This window comes from Mus caroli, chromosome X, assembly GCF_900094665.2.
Source record: "Mus caroli chromosome X, CAROLI_EIJ_v1.1, whole genome shotgun sequence".
NCBI classification, from domain to species: domain Eukaryota; kingdom Metazoa; phylum Chordata; class Mammalia; order Rodentia; family Muridae; genus Mus; species Mus caroli.
The window spans coordinates 41,783,906-41,802,479 of NC_034589.1; the positions used below are offsets into that span (position 1 = coordinate 41,783,906).

General features: G+C 41.2%; 1 protein-coding gene and 1 pseudogene across 8 annotated transcripts in view; both read right to left on the bottom strand.

Moving 5' to 3' along the window:
- Enox2 (ecto-NOX disulfide-thiol exchanger 2) overlaps positions 1–18,574 on the bottom strand; it is a 281,316-nt gene that overhangs the window by 87,893 nt on the left and 174,849 nt on the right. The window lies entirely within an intron of this gene.
- Positions 1,976–4,333, bottom strand: LOC110287147 (annotated as a pseudogene).

Below are 18,574 nucleotides of genomic sequence, written 5' to 3' on the forward strand. Positions count from 1 at the left end.
GTAATTGAGGAAAATATGTAATAAAAATATTTAAAAAAAAAAAAAGAAGTCCTTTGGCAAGAAATATTTCTTAACTCTGACATGAGCAGCTAGGTGGAAAAGATGAACAGGCATTTGCTTTGGGAGCAAAAGGTGTTGAGCATAATGCCCATCATCTCCAGGAGATTATGCTATATAATATACGCAGTTGGAATCACTGTAGCTGCTTGTTATTTCCAAGGGGTCAGAGTCCAGAGCCTTTTATCCCCAAATGTCTGGTTTTCAATCTGGCTATATCTTGAAATCTGTTTTGAATACAACCCAGACAGGAAAGTTCTGGCCAAGCATGCAAGGACTAACCTTCAAGCACAACAGAACACTAGGAGAGCAGCCTGACCTTTGCAATAAAATTAATTTGATGCTTACAGTCTAACCTAGAGTCTGTAGTCTGTATTCAATGACAGAGTCACAAAGCAATTTAGCAGGGATTCTTAAAGTCCAGTTAAGCTCATCAGAGAGGAGAATTGAGGTTGATGTATTTCAGGATACCAGTACATTGCTCGACCTATGTGGGAATGGAGCTAGTCTTCTAGGAATAAAGTATAACAGACTGCATGTTTATATATGTTTGGTATATAATAAGCACGTGTCAAGAACTAATTTAGGGCATGAGGCTAATGAGTGAGGTGAATGAATGTCTGATACCTAGCCAAGCTCTTCTCTACCACATACAGACAAAGCTTCAAGCTTAATAGGTTTCCTACATGTGTCGAATATTTGGCAAGTATCAGAGTTCAGGGTGAGAATAGAAGGTGCACTGGATGGGGACTGCACAATCATGGCACTGCTCTGCATTATTTCTCCTATACCAGCTGGTGTTAGTGAGTCTGTAGCAGGAGTCTCTTATTTTTTTTATTAGATATTTTCTTTATATACATTTCAAATGTTATCCTGAAAGTTCCCTATACCCCGCCCCCCGCCCTGCTCCCCTACCCACTCACTCCCACTTCTTGTCCCTGGCATTCCCCTGTACTGGGGCATATAAAAACCAAACAACACAAGGGATAATAACATATAAGGAATGATGAATCTTCCTCAAATGGGCTAAGAGAACCTCCACAGGAGAACCCTGTTAGGTTCCCAGAAAGCGTCTGTAACAGTAGTACCAACTAAGCACTACCCAGGAGGAATTAGCATTCCGATCACTGCACTCAAAGGCCTATGACTACATGCAGAGAAGGAAAGCCTGCTTGACTTGATTTAGGCAATAGAATAATGTAGCTTTTAAAATCTGATGCTCTTTATGTGAACATTTATTATAATGATTCATCTCTACGGTTTCTTCACCAATGATATTTACATTCCATTAGCAAATATAATTCCTAGAGGATGATATGGGATTAAAAATTATCCAATTTGTTTCCATCATAGGCATAGAAGGAATCCTTCAATGCAATGGTCTGTGTTTGCATTATTCTATTCATGTCAGTAAGTTTATTTTAGTTTATTTTTTAAGCAACTACTTTTAATCTACTTCTCGGAAGTGGTCATGGAAGTAACATCTTTCTGGCTTCTGTGGCAGCTTTTCCTTGACGTCCCATACAGGCAGTGAGTAAGCCCCATAGGCTGGGCTTAGAGGCACAAGCCTGTAACACTAGCTACAGTAGGCTGAGGTAGAAGTCAAAGTTCAAGGCCAGCCTGGGCAATTTAGAGATCCCACTCATTTCAGTGTTCTACCTAACATGGCTTCATTCCTTCTCAAACCTTCTTTGAATACAACCACAAACAGTGCTTGAAGTCTTCCTGAATTTTCAGTGACTATAAGATGTCTCATGAACTGAGAGGCCTACTCATAACTATTCTTATGACCTGAGTTGGGTACCACATAGTTTTGTCACTGAAAAATGGATTACAAAGAAACAGCTTTGTTCATAATTTTCTATCCATGGTATTGCTATTTGACTTCTGCCTGGTGCGGAAACCTGAGGAGGGGAGATCAGTTCTGAGGAGGTGCTTGCTTTTCTGCCAAGAAAGCCTTCTGTTGATGAACAGTTATCACCCTCCCAGGAGCTCTAACCTGTCCTCCTGCCTCAGTTTCTGACTCTGAGGAAGGGTCAGGCCAAACAGAGGGGACACTAGTGGGCCCCAGCTTCCTTTCCACTGTCCCGTCTATCACATCTATCTTCAGAACTGTCCAGCTGTTCAGGCTTGGCAGACACTTCTCTGACTGCCTTGGGAACAGGACACAATACGTCATCCATGCCTAGGGACACTTCCAGACCTGTCTCTGCCCAGTTCGAGCATGGAGGAGAGAGATCATTATAAGATCTCTGCGAAGGGTCAGAGGAATCGAGGTGGAGAAGCTTTTCTCCCTGACCATCCAGTGGCTGGGAGCTGGTAATTTCAAGGTCTGGAGTCCAAGAGCCTCTTAGTGAAAGTGCCTCTCTACTCACCTCAGAGGGCATGACAAGGGAACTAAGGGGCTCAAATGATTCTGTGTTCTCAGAGCCCATGACAAGGGGACTAAAGGGCTCAACTGGCTCTTTGTTCTCACTAACTGATTCCTTTTCCAATCCTGTGAGGTCTCTGGGCCAGAGTTCCATGTCTGGCAAACACCATTCTTCCCCTTCAATCCAATTCTTTCCTGTTTCTGACAGGTGATAACTTGGGGTTCTGCAGCCTTCAGCCCCAGGACTCTCCAAAGATCCTACCAGTGGCTCAACATCTGAGCCACACAGCATAAAATCCAAAATCTCTTCCAGTAGCTGCGGCACTTGTGATTCAATACTGCTCAGCCTCACAAGGTTGGCCAAGCAAGGTTGTGTCGAATGTGTAGGGCTCTCTGCAGTCAATATTCAGGTCAAATTCCTTCCCTGTCAGCAATGGACTGGACCCAAACTCTAACTTCACCACAGGGTGGTCTGGGGAGTAGCTAGCAGAGAGCAGAATGTCTTGAAGCCTAGGGCTCTCTGGGGAGTCCTGACACAGTTGTATTCTAGCAGATATTTCCTGCTCATTAACTGAGGACAGCAGAGTTCCAGGAGGCTCTTCTACATCCGAGGGTTCTAGGATCTGGGAGCTATCTTGAGTGTTTCTGAGGGGAGGCTCCTGTACCACCTCCCAGCAGGTACCATTGACAATCTTCATAAGTTTTACTCTTCCAACCTGCCCCTCCTCTACAGAGCTGGAGGTAGGGGCTCTGAATTCAGGGCTCTGCTTCTTGTTCCCACCCATCTTCCCAACATCAGGTGGGGCTGGAGTGCTCTGTAGAGGACTGACTTCCCAGGTTTCTGCTTATGCATACCCTGTGCTGCTTTACTTACAGTTCTCTGCCTCCAAAGACGCCGGCCAGGGGCTGTGGGCATTGAGCTGGGACCACTTAATATGCTGGAAGGTGTAGATGTATAGACATGGGGTGAAGGAATTGAGCGACTCAGCCTGACCTTTCTGGGCAACAGTTGCTCATCCACAGAAGGGTACAAGCTGGGAAGTGCTGTAGGACCAGGGTTACTCTTGTTTTCCTTGGGTCCTTCTCTCTGGCTTGATGGAGATGAGCTGCTTTCTTGAATCAGGCAAACTCTGGCTTTCTTCTTGAGCTGAGTGTCTGACAAGCTATCTGCATTTGGCAGGTTGGTCTTTTGGTGAGCCCCCTCTTCTTCCCCTAAGGACTTCAATCTCACTGCCCCAAGAGGACTAGGGGTCTGAGTGACAGGCAGTAGAGTTTGAGGGCGGCTCTAGGGTCCCACCACTCTGGCAGAGATTGGTGCATCACTTGGTGGTTGTAGGCACTCTCTGTTTAGTCTTCGGCCCTGTGGAACCTTTACTAACTTCCCACCCTCTAGCTGAAGGGTTTCCAGCTCTGACACTCAGAGCTGATGGGCAGCAGACAGCACATCCTGGGCTTCTTCCTGAGATGCTTCCATCCCTGACGTATACAGGAAGTCCACAAGCTTCCTTAGTGTCTGGATCTTTAGGCCTCCCATCTCCAGTACAATCTTCCGACCCTGAACTGGCCTTTCCCGCTCCAAGCGTTCTGTGAAGAAGGGACTGCAGGCAGACAGGATGCAGCAGTGGGCTGAGACAGCCTCACCCTCTGCCTGCAGAAGGGCATCACCAAAGACACCACTCTGCTGCTGGTGATGAAGCTGTAGAAAAGCTACCCGGAGGAACCGGGGGTTCCTGTACAGGATTTTGAAAGTGGCAGGAGAGCACATGTTGTATTTGGTTAATAAACCTTCTAGGTTTTCCTGATTCAGATTCCGTACAACTGTGCGTTCTTTTTCCGGTACCGTTAGTACCATTAGTTTTCTGTCAGGTAGCACTGAAGAGTCCAAATAGTTCATACCAAAACTGGAATTGTTCTGCAGTAGAATTTGTTCCTGTCGTCCTCACTTTCCTCCGGTCCTCTTGTCTGCTTGCTTGGTCTCCTCTCAATGTCCAGCCTCAAGCCTCAAGGCTGAGCCAAGCAGCAGAGGTTGGCCCCACAGCCTCAGCAATCCCCTCCCACTCCAGAAACAAGAAAAGGAGGATTACTGGGGAAATGGCAGCACAGAAGGTCCTGCAACGCAGGTCAACGCCCGCACGCCTGGGGCCCCCAGGCCCAACTTCTTTGAAGAGGGTTCTTCGGCTTGAGGGTTGCTGGGAATGGAGCAAGGTGATAGCGGAGGCCTGAAATCAGGGCTGGCCCTCTCTGTCACCGCTGGCTTTGTCCACACGGGTTCTGTAGTTTCTCCTTGGCGCCCTTGGGCCACTGCCGGTCTCCAGCACCCACATGCACTGGGAGTGATGATGACAAGGGTCTGAGGCCATGCAGCCCAGGTTAAACACCACATGTTGCCAGCCTCGCCAGTAAGTTTATTTTTAATAGTTAAGGTCTATGGCATTCAATTTCATTCATTTATCATCACAGAATAAGTACACATTAAATATCAAAGAGATAGTCCAGTTTTGAGTAAGGGACCCTCCTCATTTGTTCTCCAGGAACTGAACATTTCTCAGCCTGAGAGCACGTGTGTAGCCCAGAAACACTGCTGATTTTGTACCTTTCTAAGAGATTTTTACCATTAGTGTGACTCTCTTAATGGAAAATGGAATTTTGTCTTCTATGAATAGTCAAATAGGTACCTGAAAGATTTCCCCTGCTAGGTTGTGAAAAGTCCTAATGGCAGGGAAGGTATGTAATGTACTTCAATTATACAACCCCTCCCATCATACAATGATCAAAATGGCATTGCAACTCTATCATATTTTTTTCAATATGATGACACTCTTGATTACATGATAATGCCTGACCATAATTGTGGGTCTCACTATTTGTTGTCTTTAAAATTAGACAACAAATTTTGTTGTGAAATTTTGCATATTTTTTCTTCAATTTAATCTTACTACTATTTTCCATGATTATTTCTTCCACCACTAATTATACTTAGCTAATAGAAGAATTAATAAATTATGAGGACTCTTTTGGCAAACTTGTTTGATTTTGCCTAAAACATGTTTGCAAATCACTATGGGTAATACCACAGAGGTCAGGAATATAGTTTAAAATACTCAAACATCAGCATGACATTGGCAAACAAACATAAACAGACACACTTTATCAATGGAGACCGTTCTGGAAGATCCTCTTGCTATGATATCATTGCAACATGAAACAACCTAGAGAAATAGCAGGGTGCACTTGGTGACAAGGGATCACTTAGAGAGCTTCTAGAAATGCCTCCTTACCAACCAGTATTGAAATTATTTCACTATATTTAAAGATTTCTTTTATTATTTCTTTCTAAATTATGCAGATGAGTAGTACGTGTGAGTGCAGGTGCCCTCAAGGATAGCTGGATTCCTGGAGCTGGAGTTACATGAGACTGGGAGCTGGCAGATGTGAGTGCTAGAAAGCAAACTCAGGGCCTTTAGAAGAGCAGCATATGTTTATAACCATTTGGCCATCTCTCTGAGTGTGTGTGGGTGGACAGGGCTAAGAGACTCAACAAGTAATACAGGCTATTGTCAATACACTTGCTTAGCTCCCAGCAATTGAGAGAAGACCCTAGTGCTGAAGATACCACACACTTTGGACACAGGACCTGGAGGAATTGAGCTGGGACAGATCCTGTAGCTTCCTGTCTGAGGACAATCCAAATGGGGTAAAGCATGGAGAGGCGACATAAAAAGAGGAGGAGGAAGCCATGATGGAGCAGAACTACATGGCCAGGAGCAACTGCAAGTAGCAAGGGGTCTTACAGCTGGGGAATAAGTTAGTGTAGTGTTAGATCTGTCCAATCTAGACTTATAGCTTATAATTATAATAACTGGATTGCCGGGTTTTTTTATACGGGCTTACTGGGGTTGGAAATTACAGCAACAAATAGTCTTGCCCAGTTGTAGAGCCTACAGACACAATAATGACAGGCCTGGACAGATATTCAATAGTATAGTAGTGGCACTTTCATCTTGGTTGTAACAGATAGCTATTTAAGTGAACTTCAGGCCTATTCAATAGAAAGATTCATGCCTAGTACTATAAACTTTGGCGATCACCTATGACTGAAGATATGACAGGCCCCAGAGGAGAACTACTAGTTTCCTAAAGCAATGTCCCATTTAACTGCATTATTAGTATTTATTCTTATACCAACAGATAATTATCTCTTACCACTTGTACTGGCTATTTTTGTGTCAACTTGACACAGCTGGAGTTATCACAGAGAAAGGAGCTTCAGTTGAGGAGATGCCTCCATGAGATCCAACTGTAAGGCATTTTCTCAATTAGTGATCAAGGGGGAAAGGCCCCTTGTGGGTGGGACCATCCCTGGGCTGGTAGTCTTGGGTTCTATAAGAGAGTAGGCTGAGCAAGCCAGGAGAGGCAAGCCAGTAAAGAATATCCCTCCATGGCCTCTGCATCAGCTCCTGCTTTCTGACCTGCTTGAGTTCCAGTCCTGACTTCCTTTGGTGATGAACAGCAATGTAGAAGAGTAAGCTGAATAAACCCTTTCCTCCCCAACTTGCTTCTTGGTCATCATGTTTGTGCAGGAATAGAAACCCTGATTAAGACACCACTCATCAAAGAAAAGCTTCTTACTACAGCAAAGAGGGACCATTACACGGATCCACAAACCAGTCAAAATGAAGAGAACAATTGGCCATGGTGCCCTACCCCCAACAGACATATCTACAGTACATTTCCCACACCCAAGATTCAGGGAACATAATGGAACAGGGGGAGCAACAATTTTAAAAGCCATAGGACCAGAATGCCTACTGAGAGACAGTGTGTTCTAGATATGACACGGAAGCCGTGCCATTGAAATTTATTCTTTTCAATTCCTGTGTGTGTGTGTAACTGTGATGATTACAGAAAAGGTCATGAATTTGAGAGGGAGGGAGGCACAGAAAGAATTATCGTGGGGAAACAGACAGGTAGCAATGATGTACAATACTCACAAAATTGTTGAAGAAATAAAAAAGGGTGAATTTTTAAAAATGTAGTAGTTATCATGTGTATATTAAAGAAAATCTCAGAAGCATCACATATATCTTACCACCTAGGATACCTAGGTTGGAAGCTTCACACACAAAAGAATTCAGAGGATGCAGTAATTAATAGTTTAAAATGGCATGCCACAGAATAGTGCAGAGAAAGAAGACCTACCAGAAGTCTTTGTTAGTTTCAAGAAAATACTCCAGAAATAACCTCTTTACTCTTCATCAACTGCAATAAAAGAACTTCAACAAAGCAAAGCTTTTTCCTAATGGGATTTCCTCATGAAGCTGGGGTTTCCTGTGCAGGATCAATGCTTCAGAATTTACACTGAAAGTGCGGCTGGGGCATTCATGGCACAGAAGAGCTCTGACGTGCATGGCTAATGAAGAGGATGATAGAGAAGCAAGTTAAAGGAATCTCCACTTTCCATGTCTCTTTCTATCTCTTGCTATGTTGCATCAGCTTCAATTGAAAAAGATGTCATACTGGAGATTTCACCCAAATGCAACAGACCAATGGAATGCCTGCACATGCGTACAAACGACCTTTTCAAGAAAGAGGAAGCTCTATCTTTCAGTTAGTCTGAAGGTCAGGGGTATTTCATGCTGGTTACAGTTGAAAAACATGTATTATTTTCAACAGTTTAGTCTCATTCCCCCTTTCTTTCCAGATCCTCTCTAATGACTGGTACTAGAATAAGATTCAATTTGATGATGATTTAGAGGTCTGTGAGTGGTCTTTCTTTCCTTGGCATGCAACATACTTCAAAGAAGCAACTGTATAATTACAGAGGAAATTAATTCTTTTCAAAGGACCTTTTCTCAGATACCAGAATGAAGAACTAAGCCCTCTAACTCCATCTCATGATAACAGGCCTCTGGGTTGAGAGGAGTTTCTGATGGTAGGTAGGATTGCTCACTAAACCAGCAGGCAGTCATTGGGCCAAGAGTAATTCTTATGTTCTACTCATTAGATAAAAGCACTACATTAGAGAGGCTATAGTGGGCAAATGGAAGACAATTAAAATAAGATTATAAAAACCATACAGATCCAAAGTATATGTCAAAATACCTGATGTGCATACCTCTACATACTAGCTACAACTTACCAAGTACATGCTCCGTGCTTATTATGGTGCTAAGCATTCTGTATGCATCTAACCATTCTGGCAACCTTATAAGGTAGAGAATACTATGATTCTCATTTTAGTGAGAAGCAAACCAGGTCACTCACATTTAAGTAATCTTATCAATGGCTCCAAAACTAGTAACAGAAGCCAGTACTGTCATTTGGCCCCTACATGTCAAGAATTGTGTTTGGTAGATTAGTTATGCTGAAGTCTCACAGCACTCTTCAGTTGTATGTATATGTCATTTCTATTTATAGGTAGGGTGTGTGTGTGTGTGTGTGAGAGAGAGAGAGAGAGAGAGAGAGAGAGAGAGAGAGAGAGAGAGAGCATTCACATGAAGGTATGTGTGTAAATGTGCATATGTATGATATGTATGCAAGGTAGATAGATAGATAGATAGATATTGATTCTAAGAGGTAAAGTAACTTATTCAAGATTACATAGAAGTAAGTGCCAGAGGATCAAAATCCAAGCTCATGTTTTAAAAAGTCCATGCTTTTTTGGCTGAGGAGATGACTTAGTGGGTAAAGAGCTTTCTGTATCAGTACGAGGACATCATTTTGGATCCCTAGGACCCATATAAAGGTAGACACCGCAGTATACTTAAGTGATCCCAGCACTCCTACAGCAAGATATGAGATGGAGACAGAAATCCCCGGACACTTACAGGCCTGCTAGCTTCACACATGCAGCAGTAAACAAGATTCTCCATGCCTAACAAGGTGTAAGGAAATGACTGACTCCAAAAACTGTCTTTTGACTTAAACATGCATGCCAAGCCCACACCCATACCAAACTAAAGATAGAGAAATACCCAGAGAGTTCTTAACGTACGAATTTTGCCATATCTACTGCAATTTGATAGTGTTCCAATATAAATCAACTGGTACAGGCAGGTGGATGGAAAAGTTGAAAGTAACCTGGATATTTTTTCATTAAGAACATGAAAGCCTGTACAGTTGAGTAGGAATTATATCCTATTTTCGCCACTGTTACAGGCCATAGAAAGGTTAGCAAAAGATACAGGGAGAAAAGAAGTAACTATCATCTGTCCCTTTGTCCCAAATCTACAAGAGGATGGGAGATCATTCAGAACATAAGCCAGAGCTAGTAGAATAATATAATATATGAGACTTACTTTTATCTCAGTACTGTTGCTCTCATCTCCAAATTCACCCTGTCTGCTCCGTGAAAAACTATTATGGGCCCTTAAATACATTCCCTTTACTGTCTGGCAGAGCTTTCAGTTTTGTCAGTAGAGGGTACTAGACAGATTCTCTTCAGTAGGAAAAGATTTCTTTTTGGTTTCTGTAATGGAGGCACTCAGTATCCTCAGTAGGCAGTTTCAACAGCTCAAAGAGTACTGATTTCTGCAGGGCATGAAACTTTTCAAGAATGCAGGTCCGGTAATGATGGTTATCAGGGCACCCAGTGGCCAAATGCTTTTTCTAGGACTCTCCGATCAGAGGGTTTAGTGTTAGAGTACCTATAGTGGGACAACCCCCCCCCCCCACCATGAGACAGCTTCTTATAGCATGTGGAGGAGGGATTTCTCAGAAGTCTTACAGTGTTATATTATTATATTACAGTAATATATTACAAGATATATTCCAAAATATCTTGCTAAAGCTGTGCTACAGCAGTTCTGCTGCCAATCATTGAGCCTTGACTGGGCCCTTTCTTGTAAGATCTAGATCTTAACACAGGGGGAAAGGTTTACCCCTAGATCTTGTAGCTCAACTGTCACAATAGTTGTGCCTTATATGTTAATAGTATACTGTTCATAGATATTTTTGCTTCTTAATAGGTAGTCCTGTTGCAGCTAATGTTTATGGTGAACTTGTGTTATTTGTATCACTGTGTGTGGTTTCTCTACTGATTTTCCCCAGGCCAATGTAATGAATTCCTTCCCCTCCCTCTCAGTGTTCATTATTCTCAAGGCAGAGATGCTTCTAAGAGACAGTGTGGACTGGGAGGGTGATATGCTCCTAGAGATGAGGTCCAACGAGGAAATAAGGAATTAAGTGTCTCATCCCTTGTCCTGGGAGGGGCTGGGGATTACTTGTTTGTTATTTCTAAGAAAATAAAGTAGTTACAACATGTGTGGTTTCTTGGGTGCTGGAACTTGTTCAATGAAGATTAAAATAAATAAATAAATAAAAAACAGCAAACTAGTCAGACAGGAAAGGCAAGTGGAGTCTGAGGAACGCAAGGGCCAGATGACTCAAGTGGTTTATGATCCCTTTCAACTCAATTGTAGAAATACTAGAAGTTACACAGGCCAGGTTTTCTACAGCACATAAATATTTGTCATGACAGCCTAAAATTATTGCTATCCTTAGTATAATAACCAATACCAAATTCAGGATTTTTGGTGACTGACAGGACGTCTCTTCAAAGCTCAAGGCTCATTAAGTTTCCTTCAATCAAGAGATCAATTCCTTTCACTTTTTTTTTTTACACCTTACCTTCACTTAGAAACATGTAACAATGTTTAGACAACAGAAAGAGTCATGTTGAATAAAAAGAAACACTTCTGAAGCTTCAGCACAGAGCTTAGCCGCTCAGAGTTTGCATGCCAGCATATTTTGCAAGAATTATAAGGAGAAATGGTTTGCATCAGTGACAGAATACCACCATAATTTTCATATTACTCATGGATTTGTATAGCTGAGTTCATTTTTGCATAAAATGTTTTCCAAAACACTTGGTAATTAACCACTAAGTTTCTACCTTTATACTTTTTGTCTCCCTGTTCTGACTAGCTTATATAACAAATGATAAATGGAAGAATATAGATAAATAGATATGAATAAGGAAATGTGAATGTCAAGGTGTGGTAATTAACTAACCTGTTCTCTATATGTGACACAAATCAATCCCTGGAGTATGTAGGAAATATTGGTACAGACCAAATTTAACCACACAGAAAGCTTCATGGTTAATCATTCTGCTCATTCACTAGGATGTTTCTACTACATAACCCATGTACAGTAAGAACAACTGCATTAGAAAGCAATAGCACCTTCCACTAAAGGCTGGGTTCTTGTGTGCAAGTGAAGGTCCTGATCAGCACAGATGAAGGAAAGAACTCAGAACTACTTTGAATAGTACTTCTGTCCTCCAACACTAACCCACTGGAGTTCCAGAAATTTATTATAACTATAGCTTCTGTTTCTCCCCTAATAGAGAAGTTCACTCTAATCTTGACTCTAGTCCAAGGTCTAGGAAATCTCCCCTGTTTTTTTTCCTCCTTCATTTCATGTAGATGAAGTCCAAATGTGGGGTGCGTAAAAGGATATTGCTTCAGAACACTTTGATGGTTTATCCTGCAACAGCAGATGTGGACAGGAAGAATGTGACATGTTGGAGTTTGGTGTTCGAGCTTCTTCATAAAGATTCAGAAACTCAGATGTGGCCAGAGGCATTCCTGACTTTGTATCAAGAATTATAGATAAGTTATCATTGAGGATGTAATTTCTTCATATTCAACTGGCCTGTAGTAATTGCATATATTATTAAAGTTCCATGTGAACTTTAAAAAAAAAAGAAGAAGAAAAGAAAAAAGTCTGTGAACTAGATTTCAACCAAAGACTGCAGTTTGCTTACTTGTGCTGTAATGTTAAGCAAAGGAGGCTGATATCCAAGGTGTCTTGAGAACCAAGCATATTTCCTTGGGTTTCTTGGGTCAACATAGGAAACATTACTAATTACTTCTTTCCTGAGTTGAAACCAAAATGGCTAAAGATATGATATGTCACACTTTTAATTTCTCCTTGAAATGAGAATAGTCTAACTTCATACTGCATCATCATCATCTTTCTAGGAAAATCTTTCCTACCAAAGCAAACTTACCTGTACCTACAGATTAAACTATGGTGACAGAGGTCATAATAACTCAAAATTGTCAAGAATCCAAAATATGACCAGAATGACCTTAGCTAGAAACTGAATGTCAAAAAGAATGTCAGTGTTTTTGTTTTGTTTTGTAGCTCACAAAGACTCCATAAACCAGTTTTCTGACTTCTTATAGTATGTCCAAAGAAAATCTTTCAAGGAGTCTTAAATTTCTCAAAAACTGTCCAATTTTGTTTATAAAAGACCTACATGGTGGAGGCAAAGTGGCTTGCATGCTTAGTCTGGGACATTACCTGTGATTCTTAGAGCTGCAGTGCAACAAGGTTACCCGAGTTTCCTTCACTCCTTTGTCTTTGCATTGAGTTCCAATTGAAGGTGCAGTTTCTTTTTTTTTCTTTTAAAATTTCATGTGCATGAGTGTATTGACTGTGTGTATGTCTATTAACCATATTGTGTTTATGATGATGCAATTTTTAAAAAAACAGTTAGATATATCTAAACTATAAATTTTATTTCTTGCTAAGAGTTCAATATTGTATGTGCATACTATTCAAACATGCATTGGCACATATGTGCACCAAAACATACTCATAAAATGCTTCTAAATTAAATAACTTTCAGCCCATGTCAATTTTGCCATCTAAGATATTAAATGATACCTAATGTTCTGGACACTTCATGGTAGTCAACTAATAGAATATATTAATTTTAGGATTCTGGGAGCCAAAGGCAACTCATGAGGATTCCGAGCTACACAGAGCCAGATGTCTCAAACCCCTAACCTTGGATATTTTGAGGACTTGACAACAGCTAAGACAGATCACTTGTGCAGCAGCTCTCCCATCATAAGGAACCATTCAGAAGTGAGGGGTGTGGGTGGAAGGTGGACAGGAGTGAGCTAAAGATAAAAAAAAAAGTTGAAGAGGTTCTTCAAGAGAATTGACGGTGTTTCAAAGGTTCACAAAGGGATGTGGGATGGACTCAAGATGCTGGTTAGCTAAGTGTGATTTAGGGGGAAAGAGGACCAGAGAGACATATTACAGACATGGTAGTAAGTACTGTGTTTCTACTTGGCAGAGGCAGGTTAAAGTCATCAGGAGTTATCTTTAAGAAAGTTTTCATAAGTATATATTAATTATACATACTAACAGGTTTCATTACACATACACACACACACACACACACAAACACAATGTATTTTGAACAAACTAACTCTTCATTACCCTTTCTTGTCCCCATTCCTGCGGATTCTCACCAGTCCTCTTCCATCTAGTCCCCTTTCTACCTTTATCACTTTTAATTTTATTGTAGATGACAATTATGGTTAATCTTGGTTGTCGACTTGGATATGGAATCAACTAAGAGACAAGCCTCTTAGCTTGATTAGGTTAACTGATTTAGGAAGACTGTTGTAAATGTGGGTAGCAATGGCTGTCTCATGACAGACTAATATAGTAACCTAAAGAGCTTTATTAGGGTTCCTTTCAGCATTTGTCTTGAGATGTAAATTTACTCCTTCAGCTTCTATTGTAATGCCATATCCCCCAATGCTACCCAACTGTTCATGAAGCGGGAACTTACTCATTTTCCTGACAATTTAAACCAGTGCTACTCAACCTTCCTAATGCTGCCACCTTTTAATATAGTTCCTCATATCGTGGTAACCATAAAGTTATTTTTTTTGCTCCTTCATAACCGTAATTTGGCTACTGTTATAAATCATAATGTGACTATCTGATATGTAGGATACTCACAGGTTGAGAACCACTGAACACTGTCTGGAAACACTGTACAGTGTAAAGATGTTGACTGATGGGGATAATAGATTACTTCTTTGTGAAGATGGCAGAAATTGTAAGATATACAAACTGATAGCTTTAAAACCCATAAGTGCCAGATTCTGAATGAATGGAGGTGTGAAATTCTAATTCTTTTGAGTTGGTGGATTAGAGGAAGTCTTGCCATTTTAGAGCATGATAGTAAAACTGATACATCCACTTACAGCACTTCAAATGTGTAACCTAAACGAACTGATGCAGGAAAGCCTAGTCACCAAGAAGCCTGAGGACCTAGGGAAACTTGTTTTCAAGCTTCAGCTCTGACACAAAACCTACTGCATGTTCGTGACTCCGTCACTTCCTTTCTTTGGACATTAGCATCTTCACCTATTAGATGAGAGTTTACTCTCTACAATCAAAGTGATCTTCGCCTCTAATATTTTATGATTCTATAATTCCTGGCATGCTTTCTTTCTTGACATTTATATGCAAGGGCCATCTTGCCACTCACATGATTTAAGTTTTTGGCAAATTGCAGATGGCCTTAAATAAAAATTTCCCCTTGAAGAGGGGAAAAGAACAGGATGTTGGAACTGAAATGGCTCATGTCAGGTGTGACCTTTTAAATTCAGAACAGCTCTCTAGTGGTTCATTAACTCGCCCCATGGGAAGCCCAGCAAGTGAGTATGATTACAAAGGGCCCCAACTGTGTATCCAGAGAGAGCTGCCCTATTGCCTACTGAAAACAAAGTGGCTTCCTCTTTGTGCTGGCACTGGTCAACTCTTAGATCAGGAAGCATAAGATTCTATTAGGGAAAGAATTTCAGTCAACTCAGCGAAATGCTGTGCCCAATCTAACCCTGGCTTTGAGGACTAAGCTGGAGCCCCTTTCAGAGGAGAATGATAGAATTATTCCTAAATAATTGCTAAACATGGTTCTTTTTTTCTAGAATGTTAAAGTGCTTAGAAAATATACTAAGTATAATAACCTGATTTGCATAGTGCTATATATTTTATAACAAGTGCTAATAAATGTATTTGCTCAATTACATTTTCTTAAGAATCCACTAAAGTTAGAACAGATATTATCTCCATTTACCAGACAAGGAAACTAAGGCTTAGAGAAGTGAATACCATGTTTCAAGTTTAATGAGAATAGCACCCACATTTTAATTGGTTTGGCTAATTCACCAATACATTTGTCCTATTATGTGTTGTCAAGAATGCCAATTGGGAATGAGAGGTTGGGAAGGAGAGAAATCAGTAAGAGAAGTGTTCATGGAATAATGGAATTAGATTCAGCACTGAAGGCATGGGTGAACTTAATTGTCAGAGGAAGAAGAGAGATTCAGTAGAAAAGGCGAGCAGAGAGTTCTCAGAGAGAACTGTGAAAGGAAACCCAGATAAAACCTCAGCATCTCTGAGGAAACTGATGTGAATGTGGGAAAGTGTCTGGCCAGGCCATGATTGACATAAGTGCTCAGGAGGAAGGCTTTCTTTTGATACTGAAGGTATGCATAGCAATGGTTAAGAGCTTAGGCTATGAAATCAGACTGATATGGGATTGAGTACTAGGAATACTACTAACACTCTGGATGAATGGGTCCTTGGGAGATTAGTTTCTGTCTTAGGGTTTTACTGCTGTGAAGAGACATCATGACTAAGCATATACAAACCATCACCATGACCAAGGCAACTCTTATAAGGGACAACATTTAATTGGGGTTGGCTTACATGTTCAGAGGTTCAGTCCTTTATCATCATGGGGGAAGTATGGCGTTGTCCAGGCAGACATGGGGCTGGAGAAGTAGCCAGAGTTCTACATCTTGATCCAAAGGCAGTCAGGAGAAGACTGTCTTCCAGGCAGCTAGGATGAGGGTCTCAAAGTATATCCCAAGAGGCACATTTACTCAAACAAGGCCATACCTCTTAATAGTGTCACTCTCTGGGACAAGCATATTCAAACACATGAGTCTATAGGGGCCAAATGTATTCAAAACACTATAGTTTCCTTCCCTGTAAAATGGGACTGTAATGTGGAGCCTATGATATGATCTCAGTAAATACTGAGCAAAGTACTAATACATGGTAAGTAGTCATTAGATGTGAAATATAATAAGGTAATTTATGAGATGATACTTTGTGTTTTTATACCTTTAAGCCTTTTTATATGGATAAAGTAAAAAATAAAATAAAAAAGGTTCAACCACTCCTTTTATTTACATTCTGATTAAAGATAACACCAGAATAATCACAGTAGCTGGACCAGAGTTGCTGAAAGTGTTGACAAGGAAAGTTCAGATCAGATTCGGCAGAACCTTAATGGTTGCTCTGAGGACTGCCCCACAGGGAATAAATACACCTTCCACCTACAGAGACAGAACCAGAGGGATCTGCTGAAGGGAACTTAACAAATTGCTAGCAAAAGTGGCCCAAGCCTGAAAACTGTTCATCCTTCTCTGACTCCACTGGGCACTCAGCTTTGCAAAGGAGTGTTTCTTAAAGGCATGCCATGCTTGGTACACCAGCCTTCCCCCATATACTTTCTAACAGATGAGAAGTTCCAATGAACATTTTGTCCTCAAGGCCCGGGTATCATCACTTACTCCTAAGATGTCAGAAACATTCAAGCAGAGAGTCACATATCCTAAGGAGTGTGTGAGAAATTCCAAGGAAGTAAATCCCTGACATGAAGGAAACTGAAGAAAATAATTTGTCCCAACAATGATAGGCAACAGAATTCCAGGAAAGAGCAACTGTTACCTGAGCCTGGAAGGTCATGAATGTGGAACACATTTTAAAAATAGGAGTCCAGGGACAGTACTGTAATTACCAACCAATGAGCCTCCCTCTGGCACTAGGTAAACAGATGCATACACTAATTAGAAGGGGTATGAGACAATGAACAATATAACATTCAAATGGCAGGACCTCAAGAGAGACAAACTGTGAATAAGAAAATTATCTTGTTCTAAGTCCTATAGTTCTAACCATCTATAAAGTCTAGAATATATCATCTATAAAGTCTAGAATATATCATCTAATTTGAGAACCCCCAAACAAGCCAGGGTGTTGCTAAGATTATATTTCTCTCCACAAACTGACACCAGGGCCACAGTGCTGAGGACAATACCTACACAACTTATTGAGCTGTGAAGTCAGGCTGGTGCCTACACAGAGCCCTTACACATATGTGCTAGCATTTTGGGTATTCCACATGCTACCAAAGGAGAAATATCAACAGTATTTCAGCCACAAGGCAGTGGTTGGAGGCAGGTATTCAGCCTATATGATAAGGTAGTACAATGGTGGCACAAAGTTTGTGTGGAAAAGAATGGCCCCTATAGGCTCATGTATTTGAACACTTGGTCTTAGGGAGTAGGAGATTAGCAGATGTAGGCTTGTAGAAATAGGCGTGTCATTCTTCGAGGAAGTGTGTCACAGGGAGTGGAAATTAGGAAGGCTTTGAGGTTTCTAGGGCCCCAGTCTGGCTCAGTCTCTCCCCTCCCACCCCTCTCTTTCTCCCTTCACTCCTAAAAATCCAGATGTAGAATTCTCAGCTCCTTCTCCAGTTATCATGTCTGCCGGCATGTCATCATGCTTCTTGCCATAACAATAGGCTAAAACTCTGAATCTGCAAGCCAATCCCAATTAAACGTTTTCCTTTGTAAAAGTGCCGTGGTCAATTCTAACACACTCTCTCTCTCTCTCTCTCTCTCTCTCTCTCTCTCTCTCTCTCTCTCTCTCTCTCTCTCTCCTTGTTGTTGTTTGTTTTGTTTTTTGAGACAGGATTTCTCTGTGTGTAGCCCTGGTTGTCCTGGAACTCACTCAGTAGACCCGGCTGTCCTCGAACTCAGAAATCCACCTGCCTCTGCCTCCCAAGTGCTGGGATTAAAGGCATGTGCCACCACTGCCTGGCAACTGTGTCTCTTTAGATGTAACAGAACATTGACTAAGACACTTGATTCAACTTAAGGCCCACTTCACTCATACCCAATACTGCTCAGGTGACCAAGAACCTGAGACTAGATAGCCCAGGGATGTAGGGCTAAACCAAATACTACTTACTGTTTTAGAAAACAAACAAACAAACAGAAAATAACCTCACCAATAAAGAATAAAGTGACTCCTAGTTACATTCTGCTATACTCACAGATCAGTACCTTGTTCATTCATCAGTAGAGAAGCTTCCTCCTACAGCAAATGGGAATGAATACAGAGACCTACTGCTAGCTAGATATTATACAGAGAATGGGAGATCTTGAAACACTCAATCCTAAATCAGATATTGGATAAAGTGTAAGAGTCAGAAGGGATTTTGGACACCAAAAAAAACCAAGGCTATTTAAA